Source organism: Dipodomys spectabilis, unplaced genomic scaffold (genome assembly GCF_019054845.1).
Source record: "Dipodomys spectabilis isolate Male_0828 unplaced genomic scaffold, ASM1905484v1 ptg000095l, whole genome shotgun sequence".
Classification (NCBI taxonomy): Eukaryota; Metazoa; Chordata; class Mammalia; order Rodentia; family Heteromyidae; genus Dipodomys; species Dipodomys spectabilis.
The window spans coordinates 19,720,459-19,739,356 of NW_024870772.1; the positions used below are offsets into that span (position 1 = coordinate 19,720,459).

The window sequence follows — 18,898 nt, forward strand, 5'->3', positions numbered from 1 at the left end:
ATTTTCTTTTTTTTTTAATGAAAGGATGAAGTCATTTTTATTAGCAGTTTTTCTTCTTGGGCTAAGTCCATGATAAAAAGACAACAAGCAAATAGCCATAGTTCTTTCATAACAGCCTTCATCCCTCAAAGACTCTGCCATTGTTTTCAAGCTGTATACTCTACTGGCCACTATCTGAAGGGCGGCAGGAAATATTTTGTGTTCTGCTAATTTTCAGACAAAGTCTCAACAGTGTCATTCTTCTTCACTAGTATTGCTTCTTGTAAAATAACTTGTCCAGAGCATTGACATCTTCAGCTACAAAGTGTACTGTGCACCCAGTATAATTGTGACCCCAGCTTCCAGAACTTGCTCATGAGTATTTGCACCCTTTTTTTTTTGTCGGTTGTGGGGCTTGAACTCTGGGCCTGAGCGCTGTCCCTCAGCTCTTCAGCTCAAGGCTAGAGTTCTACCACTTGAGCTACAGTGCCACTTCCGGTTTTCTGGTGGTTTATTGGAGATAAGAGTTTCATGGACTTTCCTGCCCAGGCTGGTTTTGAATCGTGATCCTCAGATCTCAGCCTCCTGAGTAGCTAGGATTACAGGCATGAGTCACCAGCTCTCAGCTAGCATTTGTACCTTTAAAAGAAGGGAGCAAGGATGGGTGGATGTTCAACATACTAAATTCTCTTTAAATGTGATAACGAAACAAGTCATTTCAAAGGTGATATAGAGAATTTGTTTCTTTTAATAAGATCTCTATTATCAGAAAGATAAAAGATGACAAATATTTGCAAGGATGAACAAAGAACTTGAATTCTTAATAATAACTCTGTGGGAACGTAAATAAATATAGGCAGCATTGGAAAGAGTTAAAAACCAAACTACATTATCATCCTGCTATTCTACCGTTAGGTATAAAGCTAAAGGAAATGAAATTAGTATGTCAAAGAGACATCTGGGCTGACATGTTCACTGAAGCACTGTTCCCAACAGCCAGATAATGGAATCAACCTAAAAAATGAATTGCTATATAAACACGGAATACAATTCAGCAATATAAAAGAAGGAAATATCTTTTTACTTGTGACAATAGAGATGAGTGTGGAGGATAGTATGGTAAATGATAGTATGGTAAGTGAAATAACCCAGGTACAGAAAGACAAATCTGCTTTCTTGAAATCTGGAGGGGGCGGGGGAGAAAGCGAGAGAAAGAAAAGAAAAAAGAAAAAAGACAGAAAGAAATACATTTATTAAATAGAAGTAGAGAACAGACTGTTTACAGGAGGCTATGATGGGTGGACAGGGATGTAATGGGACCATGTTGGTCAAAGGATGCATAATTACAGTTAGATAGGATGATTACTTCAAATTGGCTGCAGGAGATGGTGGCTATAGTTACTGATAATGCATTATATTCTTGAAAAATGAAGAGAGCAGATGTTAGGTGCTCTTGCCAAGAGAGGTGATGCCTTTGGCAATTAGCTAGACTTAATCATTCTTTAATGAGTATATATACTTCAAAAGATCCTATCATATATGATAAATGCATACAATTTTGTCTGTCAACTAAGAAAAGTAAACACTTTTGAAGAGCAGGAGTTGTTAAAATATCATCCTGTATTTGGACATTTATTATTTGGACAATTATAGGACATTTATTCTGAGGAGTTTTCAGTTTACAGAAAACAGTACTCTCTATGATGGTATGCTAATGTCCCCACGTAGCTAGGTACCAGTACAGAAACCGTCTACAGAGGACCTGGTAGCCCTCTATCAGTCAGTAAAGAGGAACCTTCCTTCTTAGATCGCACTCTCATATCTTCTATCTCCTCAGATTAGATCATTCCTGCTCTTTTTCATGTTCTTCTCTTCTGTGGGTTTCTCCTGTACAGCTGTGCCTTAGCCCTCACATGGCTTTATTCACACATACCTGTCCTAAATGATTAGGTATGCCCAGAGGCAGTGACAGCTCACACTTACTAACATTTACTGAAAAATTCAGATGATAAAGAGAGTCTATAAAAGCTTTTCTAGGGAATGGTACTTATCTACTTTTGCCATTCTTCCTCTGGATGAATAGACAAACAGTGAGATCTGTAATCCCAAGGAAAAATGTGTCCTGGTTAATTTGATGGCATGCTAGTAGATTTCAGTAAGTTTCTTTAAAAAAAATGTATTAGGAACAATAGCAAGAAAGAAAAAACCACTTGTGTCCCTATCTTGGGGTTCATTTCACTTAACATCATCTTATCTAGTCATATGTACATAGCTTTTGACCTTTTCTGCTTGTCCCAGACATATACTAGTTATTGCAAATAAGGGAAACCATAGGATCCATGTTTCTTTGGGCCTGGCTGATTTTTTTTTTGTTTCTTTGTATGTTCCTTCCCCACGGTATAACACCTGTTTTCACTGTATTTGATGTCGGTGCCCTGCATCTTGTATATACACTTCTCTAGCATGGGGAGGGGAAGGGAAAAAACAAAATGCTTAAATAGGGATACAGGTTGACCCACTGTAACAATGAGATGTACAAGATTCTACATTGAAAAATGGACTTTACAATTTAGGTAGGGAGGGTGAGGGGAGGGGGCTGTGTAGTTGTGGAGGTGGGAGGGAAGGGAGGGTAGGAGAAAAACAAAGGAGGAGGTAACAATGGTTGATAGGAAATGTACTCACTACCTTGCTCATATAACTGTAACACCTCTGTACAGTATTTTTACAATAAAAAACCTATTTTTAAAATGTGTGTATATATTTTTAAAAAACAGACTTAAATGTGCTAAGTGCCAACTAAGTATTTTCTTTCAAAATGGTCTCTCATACCCATTCTAGCTAATTCCTCAGTGATCATGGTTCTCAGGGTCATTATCTGGGACAGAGGAAGCTTGATTAGATTCTCCCGGAAAGCATCGGCATGCCAGGACTCTGGGATTCTGTGCCAATACTGTTCACAATAACAAGATGTACAAAGAAGGTTTAATAGCAACATGGACAAGACTCATGCTCTCATTATTCATTTAATCCTCATAAAATTTCATCTTATGAATAAAAAAAAATTAACATTGCTGGGTGCTGGTAGCTCATACCTATAATCCTAGATACTCAGAAGGCTGAGACCTGAAGATCAGGGTTTGAAGCCAGCCTGGGCAGAAAAGTCTGTGAAACTCTTACCTCCAATTAACTACCACAAAAGCTTTAAGTGGAGCTATGGCTCAAGTGGTGGAGCAGTAGCCTTGAACAAAAGAAGCTTATGGACAGTGCCCAGGTCTGAGTTCAAGCCCCAGGGCTGGCAAAAAAATAATACTTAAAGTAATATAAGTAAAATTTTCCACATCACAAAGAAAACAAATAGCAGGGTCAGGACTAAGTACCCAGTCTCTGCTTCTTTATTTAAACATGGATAAACCTGACAATTGCAGAGTTTCCACTTAGAATGACCCAACTCATTAGTCACCTAACACATGCAACTATTTCCCCAAAATTTATCCTGTTAGTCCGAATGCCAATTATAAAGAAGTCCAGAAAAGAACAGCTTTTGACATATGATCATTGAAGTAATACACTAGCTTCCAAGGTGAACACATTAGAAACTAGAAATATTGGCTATGGGATATTGTAGGTCTTGTGCTTTTCATTTGATCTCATCTGTACATAGCCTTCATATGGTTTTTTCCTGGCCTAATCCTCACTATTCTTTGCCAACACAGATGATTTAAGGATGAAATCATGCAAGACTACAAACCCTGAAATCTGAGCTCTGTACATTATTGTAAGCAGATGTTTCCCACAAATAAGATGAGACATCGTCCACTTGCATTCTCTTTTAGTCCTAACAGATGCTTGTTTCCTGTCTGGAGGCTAAATAAATACATACAGATTCATAAATGGGCTCCAAAGACAGTATTTCTGAGCAAAGTGCTTTAATATACAACAAAAGTTCCTTTGCCTTTCCTGAGACACCAGTGGAAGAATAGAGTAGGAGGTTTAATGAAATCTGCATGGTGAGTGCAGTAGCTTAAAAAGTGCTTTCAAGGGAATTAACGCCTAAATTCTGTGAGACCTCAAAGGATCTGAGATTCAGTGTTTGAGCAGAGGACAGAGGGAGGAATTAGTCATCTTTTTTTTTTTTTTTTTAAAGAAGAGACCATCATTTTTTTAAATAATTAGGAACAGATGGAAATTATTTTCTCCAATAGCACAACAAATATTACGGACTAACTCATGAAAGTCAAAGCAAAAGCTTTGAAATGTGTAGAAGGACACATCTTTAGGAAAACGGAGGTAAAAGAAACATAGCTGCTAAAGAGTCAGCTCCTGGTTTGTTTGGCAGCGCTACCCCCTGTGAACATCAGAGATAATGAGTTGCCATTGCACTTTGGGTAAAGGAGGACAGCATACATTGCAGCATGAAAGGATCCAATTAAGTACACAGTGGAGTTTTCCTTTAGAAAGCATAGCAGAGAAAGGCTTGTTTACGTTAGACTAACGGCTTGTCTTGCTTCTCTCCTTGTTGATGGCTCCAAGCACAGAGGCAAGAGGTGACACTCAGCACTGATTCTTTTGGAGTCCAGTTAACTGACTCATACCCCAGTGTTGGACCAATGAGAGGAGCATTTTTTCAGGGGGCCGTTTGAGGGGTTTGTGTTTAGGACTTTTAGAGAGATGGGAGTTGAATGAGCTCTTCCATGCGTTTATTCATACATCTAGTACTTTTTGAGCATTCACTACTGCCAGGATCTGGAATCCTATAGGTAAAGATATGAATTCCTCATTTGGGAAATTGCAGGGTTTGAGGTGAGAATAAAGTTTGGGCTCCAGGTCAAATATTGAGTACAAGTGCAAATGGCCTTCCAGGAAAGAAGTAACCTTCAGAGACTGACAAGCCTGGGGAACCCTAAATAACTTGCCATGGTTACCGTGGTGTGCATGTGACAAGCCAGCCACCAGGAGCTGCTGGGCTGCAGGCATCTTGTAGAGCAGAAAGGACCTTGGCCAGGCAAGCTGTAAGTTTCTAGCTGCTTCTCACTGGAATGGCAGCCTGTATAGGTTAGTGGTATGCTCTGCCAGCCAGACTCGGCAAGACCTGCGATAGATAATCTCCATCTTTCCTTTCTTTAGGTCTGCTACCCTTTATCAGGGACTTAATCCTGTTCTGCCCCTTCTGATGGATATCTTGGTAAAAAAAGAGTCTCCTGTTTTGAGATGTAAAACAGATCCGACTACAAAGAAAGGCAGGTGGGGCCTTTTGCCAGTCAAGGCTGCACATAAGTAGGTCAGGTAAGAACAGGAAAGCCAGACTGGGGCTAAAGGGAAAGAGACAAGTTGTCAGTGCCAGGAAAAAGCCTGGCCCAGACAGCAGAACGCAGTGTTCCAAGAGAATAATAAGTGGAAAGAGAGAGTAATCAGGGTAAATGGGGGAGCATCTTAGGGCTCATCCTGAGCAAATGGTTTCTGACAAATGGCTAAGGATACAAATGGTCAGTCACGGGCAATACAATGTCCAGCTGTGTGGTGGCACCAGGGCAGGGCCTCTTTGCAAGTCAAAGGGCCCCAACCATCCTGGTCCAGGCTCTTTGACTCAGTCCATGGGAAATAAGTATTGGCAATGACATCTCAGGGTCAAGAACTTAACCTCAGGCTTGAAAAGCAAGACAGAATCCAGACAGCAGAACAAAAGCCTGGTGAAGGTGGCAGATAGCCCAGTCCTTAGACTCAGAGCTTGGGGAAGTAGATGAGGTATCCCAGAGGGTGAGACTCCAGGGGTTTCTTCCTGCCCGAGACTAGAGACATTCAGAGATCCAGGAAGAGGCTGAGTAACTGCGAGGTCCTAGGAGTTGTGGGAGGCAGAAAGACAGGCTAGAAAGGCCCTAACAAATGTGCAATAGCATCTCTCCTTTCTGTAGCAGAGCTATTGGCTTAAAATATAACCCGTTATCACTCTACAAAGAAGCCACGTGATACCCAGGGGCATTTGTTGGCTGGCAGCTTCAGATGGAAAGACTTTCTCAGAGTAGTCTCTAATTGTAACTGACAAGGCTGCTCTTCTATACTGTCATGAAGTGCACGAACTGTTCAAGTAATGGTTCTTTTCATTCCATGTTCTCCTTTTCTCAAACATTCTTTAAAAGCCATTTTGTAAAAAGCAGAGGAAATGTCATTTTTCAAAAAGTAATCTTCAAGTCAAGGGATGATAAAAAGCTGGCCAGTTTCTTAACCTCTCTGGGCTTCAGTATGAACATGAGGTTGGATACTGGGCATATGGCAGCTGCTACATAGTAGACTCCAAGACCATCTGGTAAAAACATATCAGTGTGTGAAGAGCCCATGTCCCAGACAGACCTGAGACCAAGTCTAGGGTCTGCAGTGCATAGGCTGTGTGTCTTTGGCACACTGAACTAATCTTGCTAAACCTCAAATATAATAACTGTAAAATATGGAGAATAGGTATTGTTTAATGTTATTGTGAGAAATAAATGGGATTTAAAAAAATGTTTAATGTGTTCTGCAAAGGAAAGTCCTCAATAGATATCAGTGGCTGAGTAAAACACTGACAAATGTGCTTATAAGACATATTTATATAACCTTATATACATCATTAACATTAAATGCACATAAAAAATCATAGAAATGATCTTCCACATACATGGAGCACTGACAAGATGTTTTGCTGGATGTAAATATAAGTCATACCTTCATGGATGTGACAGGCCAATGACTAAAAACAACATAATAGAATATAACACCTTTGTGAGATATTAAAATAAGGGGTGCTTGCTATAAAAGTACATGGCTATGAGAAACAGTATTATAAAGGATGAAATGTATCCTCTCACAAAAGACAGTAGAGCACCTAAGCCCATGTACCATTAAATGACTTCATTGGAAACAGGGCCTCTGTGAATATAATCAAGCTAAATTGTGGTACTACAGGATTAGAGTGGGCCTATCTAACGTGATGTGTGTCCTTATAAGAAGAAGAGAATAGACAAATAATAGAAACAGAGAGAATGCCATGTAATGACTAAAGTGCATCTGCAAGTCCATAATCTGCAAGGACAACAAGCAGACTGGAGAAGAAAAGAAGAAAGTATGAGACATGTTTTCCTTAGAGCTAGCCGAGAGGAAATGGCCCTGTGGAATTACAATTTCAGACATCTGGCCACCAGAACTGAGAGCGAACATGTTTCTGTTATTTTAAAGTACTTGGTTGGCTCTAGGAAGCCAATGGGGTGGAGGTGGGGTGAGAGGGGAGGACAGGGTTAGAGAAAGGATCCTGGAGGAAGTTTGAGCTGACCTGCGTCTTTAAAAAGATGATTTCTAGATATTCAATGTGCAGGGACAAAAGGTAGCCCTTCAATGTCCTTGCTGGAATCTAAATACAAAGATATTCTCTGAGAAGAAATGTTCCACACCAAGCCCCAGGAGGCCAAATTGCTCTTAGGTTTTTCCCTTTGTGAAAGAAAGAAAGAAAGGAAAAAAATAAAAACTGACAAACCCTGAAGACTGCTATGGATTTGTTGAGAACAAATCAGCTGCACAGATTACACGTTAACATAACAGTGTACTTTATAAGATAAGTGAATGCCTACAAGCCGGATCTTTAAGAAAGGGAAATTGAAAATGCGCCTGCGATCTTTCCAGAGAGATCCAAAGGCAGAGAGGTATGCTTTCCATTTAAACCCAAGATGTATATCCTGAGTGTGCTCCAGAAGCCGTGCTGTGCACGCTTTATAAACAAAGACCTCATTCGGTCAATAACACCCAGTGTTTCCTTGACAGGGGCCAAAGCACTGGTGAATGGGAAAGCAGCTGTCAACAGCTAGTTTAAGTATTCTTGACTTAGGCGAGGAGATTTGTGTGTCCATGTTTGAAAATATGACATGATACCAAGTGAAGACAATTTCAAAACTTCTGATCAAAACTGGCACAGAGAAGAGCTGCTTGCTCAAAGAAGTCTGTCAGATCTTTCCAGCAACCGGCACTGGGCACACACACTGGGTCTTTGATGGGGTCTTACCTGTGATTTCACACTTGCTTTGCCAATTGCACAGGTTGGTGGAAGTATCTGACGCCTGTTGCCACAGGTGGATGGGAATCAAATTACTGTTTTCTTCTGGCAAGTGCCTGCAGATTGGGCTTGGTACAGAGAACCTATCTGCGTCAACTCCCATCCTCTGGTTACATGGTTAGCTCTTTGCTGCCACTAAGGTATTCCTTATAATTATTCTCCTCTTTGTCTTTGCCTCAAATGTGCTCCATGGTCCTTGAGCCCAGGATTGGAAGTAAGCCCTATCATATGTACGTACATTTGCAGATTTTTTTTTGGGGGGGCTGTATACAAATCCACTTGGAATACTGTTCACCAGAGCATGTATTTCTTTTCAAACTTACATTGTTGATTCCAGTTTGGAGAGCCATTGCTAAACCTCAGGTGTACACATGAATGGGGTTACTCTCACCTCCTTGTGTTGGAATCTCAGGTGCACTACATTATTTCCCTGTTCTGTAACCTGGTATTTTCCTTGTTTCTATGTGTTGTCTGAAGTCAGCCACAGCAAACTGTTCTTTCCTCCCCAAGCCTAGTAAACACCTCTGAGAAGTTTATATAACTCAAGGTTTTGGCTATTTCTTTATGGCCACCACCCTTCCTTTCAGTTTCTAGCTTAAAATTTCTGTAAGCAACGATGATATCCAGTGACATGCTAAACTCACTTAGAGAGCCCTGCCTTTGAAAAGATTTCTACATCATCTTGTTAGTTCCTGTGGCTAATTTAGGTTCCCATTTACTCTCATCTAGAGTACTGAGAAGGACTTTCTGTCCCCTAAATCTGCAGCTTCTATATCATCCTCCCTGTTTCTCTCCCTGCCCTACTCCCACTCCTGTCCTTCCTTTATCCAGTCTCTCCCCAAAGGGGCCTTCTCACATCCCTGGATCTAGGATTAGTCACCAAAGCCCATAGGAGACCCAGGAGAATAGGCCCTAATTGGGGCCTCTAAATGACTTCTTTCTAACTTCTCATTAGCCAATGATTAATTTTTGCTCTATATGATGTTATAGGACTTTGTACAGATGTATCATTACATAATGATTGGGGGAGGAGATAGAGATAAAAAGACAGATCAGCTCTTGGTATTATCTACTTTGCCCAAACTGACAAGCTCATGGCGATAGGCTAACACTAACAGCAAAAAATTTTTGAATCTTGAGAAATGTCTGAATATTCAGTCAAGCACCTTAGAAGTACTTTAATATTTTTTACCTACCTATTTATACATTGATTTTCTAGGGCATGGAGACATTCTAAGTAAATGTTGAAAGATTAAATAATTCATGTCAATAAGTTCCTTTTTCATGTCAATGTCTCTTCATTTGAAGTGAAGATAGTAAGCTGGCCATTTCTCAATGAGCTACAGCCCATGGTGAGTCAGCTGGCCATGAGAGTAGAGTGTGGTGTTCTGCAGCATGTAAGTGTCTTTACAGGGCTCTTTGAAATCTAATTCTTGCCAAGACACTGATCAGGAACTGAACATCTCACTGTATTTCTCAACCTCTCAAGTTCAGTTTACAAAAACATTTAACAAACAACATCTCATAACTTCAACAGCTCATAAATTTAAGGGCAAAAACTTATTTAATATTTAACTTCAAGGAAAACATTCCGGTCATGTTATTTTAAATGATTTATATAGATTTCAGCATAAATGTACTGCTAGAAGGGGTTGAGGTAACATGGAATTTGTCTCTTTAAATAAGATTGACATAGAGTTGTAGACTTGGAGAGAAAACAAAGCTTGTTTTACAGGTAAACATGTCAGGAGTACTCCTGAGGGGAAATGCGAATCATGTGTGGATTTCCAATCACAGACTCACCTCATGCTACTTTAGCTTTACTTGTAGATGCAGGGGTAAGGAGAGCCAGGTGATCCAAAGGTCCAACCCTGTCCTTGTCACAGAGCATCACTTTGCAATTAATAGTTAAGTGAACGAAAGAAATGACAACATTTACAGAATGTAGAGTTCAGATTAGAGGGAAAAGAGAAAATTATGCTTGTTTATTCACTCCACAAGGTCCCCACATAAATTCCCAGATGATTGTAAGCAAGCATTATCTGATATTGTTTACCTTATTACCTGAACAGCAACAGCCATGAGGTTTTTGTTTTTTTGTTTTCGGTTATCCCACTAATACCCTTGGGAAAGGATGATGTTACTGTACTTGTCAGGCGGTGCAAATACAAGGCATATGGAGAGAAGGTGGTCTAAGATCACACAGGAAGGACTAGTCTTCATACACTCATTGGAAGGTACCTATAGTCAGACCTCTTACACACCCTCCCAACAGTTGACAGCTACAAGAACATAGACTTGTCCTTAAAAAAAGCGGGGGGGGGGCACCCCGGGGAGGAGGTGGACCAGAAGATAAACAGAATCTCATTCAAATCCAAACTGTAAGTCAGCTTGGGAGTGTTGGTAAAACTCAAGATAAGATAAATTATCCCATGTCATAGGGAACACTTCAGTCTGAGGCCTAGGTAACATGCAACCCAATCAAAATAAGTCAGATGTAGCTTGTGATAGATAATGTGCCTTCTTGGCATGCATAAGGCACTGGGTTTATTCCCTGAATCAAAAGATAGATAGATAGATAGATAGATAGATAGATAGATAGATAGATAGATAGATAGATAGATAGATGATAGATAGATGACAGTTAAAATTTAAGAGAAGGAAGCATAAGCCAAATGCATTACACACACACATATACAATGGCCTGAACAGATTTATTATGTATATGATATGCCCTGTAGTTTCGAAAACACTACTGCCAACCTCTACTCTTCCATAGCCTGTCATTTCTGGTGAAATTTTAAGCAATCCCTGTGTTTTCAGAGAAATAAGCTAAGGGAGAAATAATGTAAGTAACAAATTACCATTTGAAACTAATTTCGTTCTTTTGGGCTGAGAGTGGAGTACTTCTTAGAAAAACAGCCCTTAGTACCTTGTTGACAACGCTTCCTTCCAACATCAATCCCTCTCATTAGAAATGCTGAGGACTAATTTCCTGCATGAAAAACAAACACACAACATCTCCCCCTCCCTGTGAAGGTTCTAAGGTTCATCACCCAGAAATCCATTTTTAAATTATTTTCTGCCCAGTTAAATCATCAAAAAAACGTTTTTGTTCTTCATTCATGGGCAGTCCTCTCATTCTCATTCCCAGACACATTGGGTTTTGAACGGTTCCTGAGCCTTTCTGCAGTCATCCTTTAGTACTAAATAGGCTACTCCTCCTCACATCCCTTTAAGGTTTTCCCTCCTCCACAGGTGGATAAAGACATTGAGGTTTGGAAGTCTGAAGGCATTCCCCCTCACCATCATAGCCCACCCTGTCCTAACCACAGTGAAAGTATACTAGCCTGCTGCCTGCAGGGTGGCCAGAGGATACCACACAGCAGGGAGAGACCTAGAGACACACGTGGGGTTCTGACAATATCTACTTTACTTCAGAATGCTCATTGCAGTGATCTCATGAGTGTCAAACCGTATGACGGACATTTATGTGCTGACAATTTACAACAAGGAATCAATACACAAATGTAAATTACAGTTAGGATTTTTTTTTTCTATTTCAATGGCCTTTGGGGCATCAGGGAAGTACTAAGTGCCTGTCATGAACAGAGAGAGAATTCAATATATTGCTCAGCGTATCACTGTGCTTTCCTGTGTACAGAAGCATGACAGGCGATAAGAGTGAAGGGGGGAGGAGGGAAGAGGCTGTGAGATGTATGTATGTGCGTGTGTGTGTGCGAGTGTGCGCACACGCGTGCGCTCGTGTGTGTGTGTGTGTGCGTGTGTGTGTGAGTGTGCGCACACGCATGCGCTCGTGTGTGTGTGTGTGTGTGTGTGTGTGTGTGTGTGTTGCATTTGCATGCCTCTGCAATTTACGGCTCTCACCGGAACCAGCACTGTCCATGTTAGGGTAGATAGTTCATGTGTTTGTGTGTGTTTGTGCTGGTATGGGGACTTGAACTCTGGGCCTGTGTACTGTCCCTCACCTTTATTTTGTTGAATCTAGGCTGACTTTCTACCACTTAAAACACAGCTCCACTTCTGGCTTTTTGTAGTTAATTGAAAATAAGAATCTTCTGGGCTTTCCTGCCTGCTCTGGCTTTGAATCATGATCCTAAGGCCTCAGCCTCCTGGGTAGCTAGGATTATATGCATGAGCCACTGGTCTCTAGCTAGGTAATAAGTTTTATAGCCGGGAAAATGAAAGAGTATTCCCCTACCTCCTAATTCCCTTGAGATACTTGTGAACAGAACATTTATTAGTCACTCATAGGATGTGCTCAGTGCTGGGGACACAGAGGCAGCTGAGGAGCCCTGGACTAAGTGTCTAGGTGTGCACATGAGAAAGTGGCAGCATACTTTAGGAGGCAAGCAAAGCCCCAGGCATCATCGTGAGATGACAGTGACCATACTCCGAATGACAAGAGCCTTGGCTTTCCCAGTGCATGTACCTATCTAGCGATGAACCTGATCCAAGTACGGAGTACTTTGTAAATAAATTTCCAAGTCAAAGAGCAGCTGCCCCTTGTGCTCCAGCCACTCTTCAAAAGCAGCGATTTTTTGCTGCATGTATCAAATTCCTTTGAGGGTAGAGGATTGTCTGGATGCTTTGCTATTTATCTCTTTTTATCTCTATTGTCATTTCCTTTCCTCTGCTTCTCAATAGAGGGGCATTCTGGATCACTGGCTTTCTTGGGGGTGTTTATATCAGCCAGGGCTTGGGTGTGGAGGATAGAGGTGTTCTAAAGGGTGGATTTGTTGCAAAGGCAGAGAACAAGGGCTGCCTAATCTATATCCCTTGTTGCAACTGAATGGGGGAAATATCTATTTGCCAGAAAAGGCAGGAAAGAAATGTTAGCTTGGGCATTCATGTCCTTATTCAATTTATGTTTTCTTGACTGTAACAAAACAGATGTTCAGGGTTTTTTTTCTTTTTACAAATACATTTTGTTAATCAATAGAATTTGAAAAACAGATCACAAAGTTTAACTTCCTTCTGTCCCTGAGTGATGGGGCAGAGACAGGAGAGGAGTGAATCATTTTGGTATCAAGTTTCAGTTGAACTGCTCAATGTTAAACTCAAATAAGATAGAATACTTTGGTAGGATAGATCAAGTGTGTGCCACAGGCTTTGTATTTTTCCTAAGTTTAAAAAAATTTATTTCACTTTTATTGTAAAGACGAGGTACAGAGGGGTTACAGTTATGTAAGTCAGGTAATGAGTACATTTCATTTTGAACAGTGTCACCTCCTCTCTCATTTTCTCCCATTGCCACCCCCCAAGCCTCCTGATCGTCCCCGCAAGCTGCAGAGTTCATTTGTAACATAGTATCTAGTGAGTATCTCTGCTGAATTGATTCACCCTTTGTCCCACCATTTCTGTGCTTTCCCTTCTGCTCCTCAAATCAGATAATTTTCGTGTGTGTGTGTGTGTGTGTGTGTGTGTGTGTATGTGTGTGTGTGTGTGTGTGTGTGTTGTCATGGGGCCTGAACTCTGGGCCTGGGTGCTGTCCCTCAGCTCTTCTGCTCAAGGCTAACGCTCTACCACTTGAGCCACAGTGCCACTTCTGGCTTTTTCTGATTATATGGTGCTGAGGAATCAAACCCAGAGCCTCATTTATGCAAGGCAAGCACTCTACCACTGAGCCACCTTCCCATCCCAATTTTAATGTTTTAAACAAAGAATTCCATGACATTCTGAGTCACTAAATAGCTCCTGTGTCCAGAGAGCATTGGAAGCTTCGAATCCAAAATGGTGAAGACCAGAGTTAGGCTTTATGTGTCAAGAAGGGCAGAAACGTCATGTGTCAAGAAAGTGAAAAATAAAAACGTACTATAACTTATTGGAAAGCATCCTAAACTGAAACCAAAGGGCTGACATTATACTCAGAGTTACACGACTGATACAGTCACAGTGGATTATGACAAGAAAGTCATATGTGGAAGGGGCAGGTCCTAGCTCTACAGGACAGTGTCAGAGAAATCCAGTCCTACAAGCCCCCTCTTGTGGGTGTGCCTCTGCATCTACTGACACAGGACAGGACCAGGCCAGCAATGAATTGCTTACTCTTGAAAAGCAGAGAAGTCAGAGGTGGAAGGATCCAGGATAGATGACTCTTGCCAAGTTCTATTGTATTCCAACCACTCTCTCTGTACCTCCTCTCAATGCCTCCTGGGTAGATATTTGACATGGCTGTGGAGGCCACCTTTCTGGATATTGTTCTAAGACACTGTCTAGAAAGCTAGCTTATAGATATGAGACTCACTGTCCAGGTTTTCATTCTCTCACCACCTCATACTTGTGATTCTTTGGATATTTTTCCTAGAAGTAGTATTTCTGGGTGTAGTTCTTTCCTTCTCTGGGGTGAGTTACTCTGTGGGTAAAAAAGTCTGCCAGTGGCAAAGAACTGCAATTGATCTGGTAGACCTCAGATGGAACAAAAAGGAGGGAAAGGGAGGGAAGGGGTCTTCGTCTTACAGCTTGTTCTCAGTACTTTGGAAGCTGCAAGACATGTTTTCATACTTTATCCCACCCATTCATCAAGACCACAGTGCACGGAGAGCGATGAGAACATTCAAGTTCAGAGTCAGCTAGACTTGGCAACAAAGCTCAAATCCAGGTCAGTCCTATTGCACAGCTTTTTGTGTGTCACCAGGGATGTCATGGTAAAAGCCTAAGTTGGAAGGATTATAGGGTTTAGCCACTAACAAGGACAGGACTGACCTTTAACTGGCACACACTAGTGTGGCCATATCACTGTTTCAGGCCAGCATCTGTTCTGTTTGGTCAGTGGCCAAAATCTATCAGTTTCTAAATATTTGGGTATCATTGTTGCCATGTCAAAATGAAATATGTGGCAAATAACAAATGATTTGACTTCTAGTTCTGACCAAGGGTTAGAACTAGATATGCCTGGATATGCTCTCCCACCTAAAATACATAAAAAGCTAGATAAGATATCTGAAATGTGGTTTTCAGATATTGGTCACCAGGCAATGATTTCTAAGAGAAGAAGCAAAGATAACTATGTTTGTGCCAGCTTACTGCTTCCTCCCTACAGCACTGACCACAGACTGCTTTGATCTTGTATACCAAAGCTACAAAAGGTACAAATTGTTTCCCAGTAACTTAAACATGTCCTAGAATAGATCTCAAAGATAGTCTCAGTCATACAGAAATAAATAGCATTTAACAAGGGAAAATTCACAATATCTAGCAACCAAGGAAAAACTAGCATGTATGACATGGTAATCTCCAAATCTCTGAACATCTCATTTTATATATCATAGTTAATTAAGGAGTCAGATGGCATTAAGATTGCTAATCATCTGAGTTTCTCATAGATTATTTTGGATTATTCCAGGGGATCCCATATGATCACAAGTGTCCTTAAAAGGCAGAAGAGAAACAATTTGTTATAAGAAGGATTTTAAACAACTTTGTTGGCTTTAATGATAGAATGGCAAAGAATGGCCAAAGAATGTAGGCAGCCTTTTAAGGAAACATGAAGAAACACAACCCAGATGTATTATTTCAGCCCAATGAAATCTGCATGGATTTCTAACCCACACAACTACAAGAAAATAAATCTATGTTTTTTAAGACACTAAAGTTTGTAGTTAATTGTTATAGTAAGTTAAAATATGACACATTAGATATACAAAGAATCAGGATGGATGACTCATAATAGAGAAAAAACAATAAAAACAAAACCACGAGTTACAGTGATGACAGAATCAGTAGAAATGTATACAGAATAGTCATCTGTATTTAAGAAGGTGGGAGAAACACTAAGTGTGGAATAAAGAAATGAATTATTTTAAAAAGATTTAGAGTGAATTTATACAGATAAGTACAATGTATGAGATGAAAATATACTACATGAAATTAAATGCAGACTACATTTTTAAGTTACTAGAATTAAGTAGCTAGAATTATGATTTGAAGAGCAACAATAAGAATTATCCAAAATGAAGCACATAAACACAAAAACAGAACTAAACAGTAAGAACAAATGAACAGATCATAAAAGAACTATGAGACACACTCAAGCAATCTATTATATTTATAATTAAATTACCTGAAGAGAGGGTAGAAACAAAAAAATAGAAGAAATAATGGCTGAAACTTAAATTCATATATCAGAGACACTCAAGAATACAGAGCACGGGGCTGGGAAGGTGGCTCAGTGGTAGAGCGTTTGTCTTGCATGCATGAGGCCCTGGGTTCAATTCCTCAGCACCACATAAGCAGAAAACAAAAAGCCTGAAGTGGCGCTGTGGGCTCAAGTGGTAGAGCACTAGCCTTGAGCTGAAGAGCCGAGGGACAGCACCCAGGCCCAGAGTTCAGGCCCACAATTGGATCAAAATAAAATAAAATAAAAATAAACTGGCTTAAATAGAAATTAAAAAAAAAAAAAAGAATACAGAGCACAAGAAATATTAATTTAAAAAAGTTTCATAAAGAAGTTTCTTAAAACCCATGGTAAAGTTGATCTTGTACAAGCATTGTGAGAAAAAAATCTTGTTTATATACAGAGGAACACAGAAATGAGAGCTTATTTGTGATTGGAGAAAATGCAAACTCGTAGACACTCATAGTATCATTAAAGAACTTAAAGGGAGAAAAAGAAATTTAGTAATATAGGTCCTATACCCAGTGAAACTAAATTTCCACAATTAAGACATCAGAAAGATTTTCACAATGAGATGATAGAATCCATCACCAGCATACTTAGACTATGAGAAACATTTTCAAGTAGACAAATAGAACACAGAAAAGTAGTACACACATACAAACACACACACACACACACATACACACATACACAAAGAAATTTTATCTATCAATTAGAAAGAATGACATCTTATCATTTGAAGAGAAATGAAAAGACTTAGAAAAACTTACGTTAAGTGAAGTAAGTCAGGCCCACTTAACAAAGGTTGCATGCTTTCCCTCATATGTGAATCTAGAATTATACATTTGCACACACACATGTTGGATGGTATGCAAGTTTATACAAAAGCATTAACTGAAATATGGTAGATTCAAATGCAAATAGTGTAATGCCTTAGAACATCAAAGTCAAAGTTTAACAAAATAAACAATAGGAAACAGATATTTAAAAGGGGCCGTGGTATGGTAAAGGGAGAGGGGGTAGACAAATGAGAAGGAGGGATAATGTAGTCAAGAATTCAGTGTACATCCAACAAAATTAAGAAGAGTTAAGGTAGGTGTGGGTAGGAAGGTATGAGTATGAATGTTGAAAGGGGTGACCTTGATCAAGATGGTAGTATTCATAAACTGCTTCCTTAAATGGCAACTGCTTTGTATAACTACATAAAGATGGTAAAATACAGTTTACAAAGAAATATTTTTTAAAAGTCTTTTAGGAAGAGAAAAATTATATAAGATGTAACTCTTGACTTACATAAAAAATAACTACAATAGAAATGGTAAATGTGTGGCTTAGTATAAAACACTTATTAAAATTTTTAATTTCAGGCTGGGAAGGTGGCTCAGTGGTAGACCACTTGCCTTGCATGCCTGAGGCCCTGGGTTCGATTCCTCAGCACCACATAAGCAAAAAGAAAAAAAGCCAGAAGTGGCACTGTGGCTCAAGTGGTAGAGCACTAGCCTTGAGTTGAAGAGCTGAGGGACAGCACCCAGGCCCAGAGTTCAGACCCCACGACCGGACCCAAAAAAAAAAAAAAAAAAAGAAAAAGAAAAAGTTGTACATGCAGTAAATGTTAATACAATGAAAAGTAAAGTCAATAATTCCACACTAATAGAAATTTCCACAAATGTTTCTTAGTAATAGATAGAACACAGCCAGAAAATTAAGCAAAACTACAGAAATATTTGAATAAAATTATACTCCAATTTGATGTAATTGTCCTTTATAGAATGTTTAGTCCAACAATAGCAGAAAGCAAATCTTTTGTCAAATGTCCATGGTACAATGATCAAAACAAGCCATATTTTACCCATAAACCAAACCCTGATAAAATTCTAAGAACATAAAAATATTAAAAAATACTAAGAAAGGAAATTTTTTTTATTTGGCAGCGGGTAAAGGGGGACACAGGGCTGGAGGAAGGAAGGGGGACCAAATGCAGTCCTTGTATTCAATGTATATCATGTAAGAATAAACTATGTAACTCGTGGGTATGATCAGAAGGGGGAAAATAGGCGAGAATAAAGAAAGGGGTGATATTGTCCAAGAAGCATTGTACTCATAACCTGACTGATGGAATTGTAACCTTTTTGTACACTACTTAATAATAACAATTTAAAAAGCAACATGTTACTATAAAGGAATTAAATTACGAATTATTAAGAGAGAAATATCTGGAGAACCACCAAGTAATTGGAGACTAAGCAACACATTTCTGAATAACCTATAATTCAAAAGAAACCAAAAGGGAAATTAAAAACAATTTTGAACTAAATGAAAATACAACATACAAAAACTCATGGGATATAGCTAAAGAAGTATTTACAGAGAAAATTATGGCACTAAATGCTTACACAAGGAAAGAGGAAAGGTCACAATTTACTGACTATGGTGTACACCTTAAGTCACCAGAAAAAAAGAGCAACTTAAACCTAGTATAAGAAAAGAAAGAAAATAGTAATTAGAAGAAGAGTAAGCCAGTAAAATACAAAATAGAAAAACTAAACTAAAAAATTAACTAAACCAAATGCTAGTTCTTTGTGAAGATTAGTGCCAGCCAATTATAGGAAGAACAAAAGAAGATATAAACTTACTGATGGCAGGCATGAGAAAAGTAATCTTGCTATACATTTTTGTATATAATAAGTATAAAGGAATATATAATA

The 18,898-nt window shown here is 39.4% G+C and overlaps 1 protein-coding gene across 1 annotated transcript in view; it reads right to left on the minus strand.

The window, feature by feature from the left end:
• Enox1 (ecto-NOX disulfide-thiol exchanger 1) overlaps positions 1-18,898 on the minus strand; it is a 540,384-nt gene that overhangs the window by 150,606 nt on the left and 370,880 nt on the right. The window lies entirely within an intron of this gene.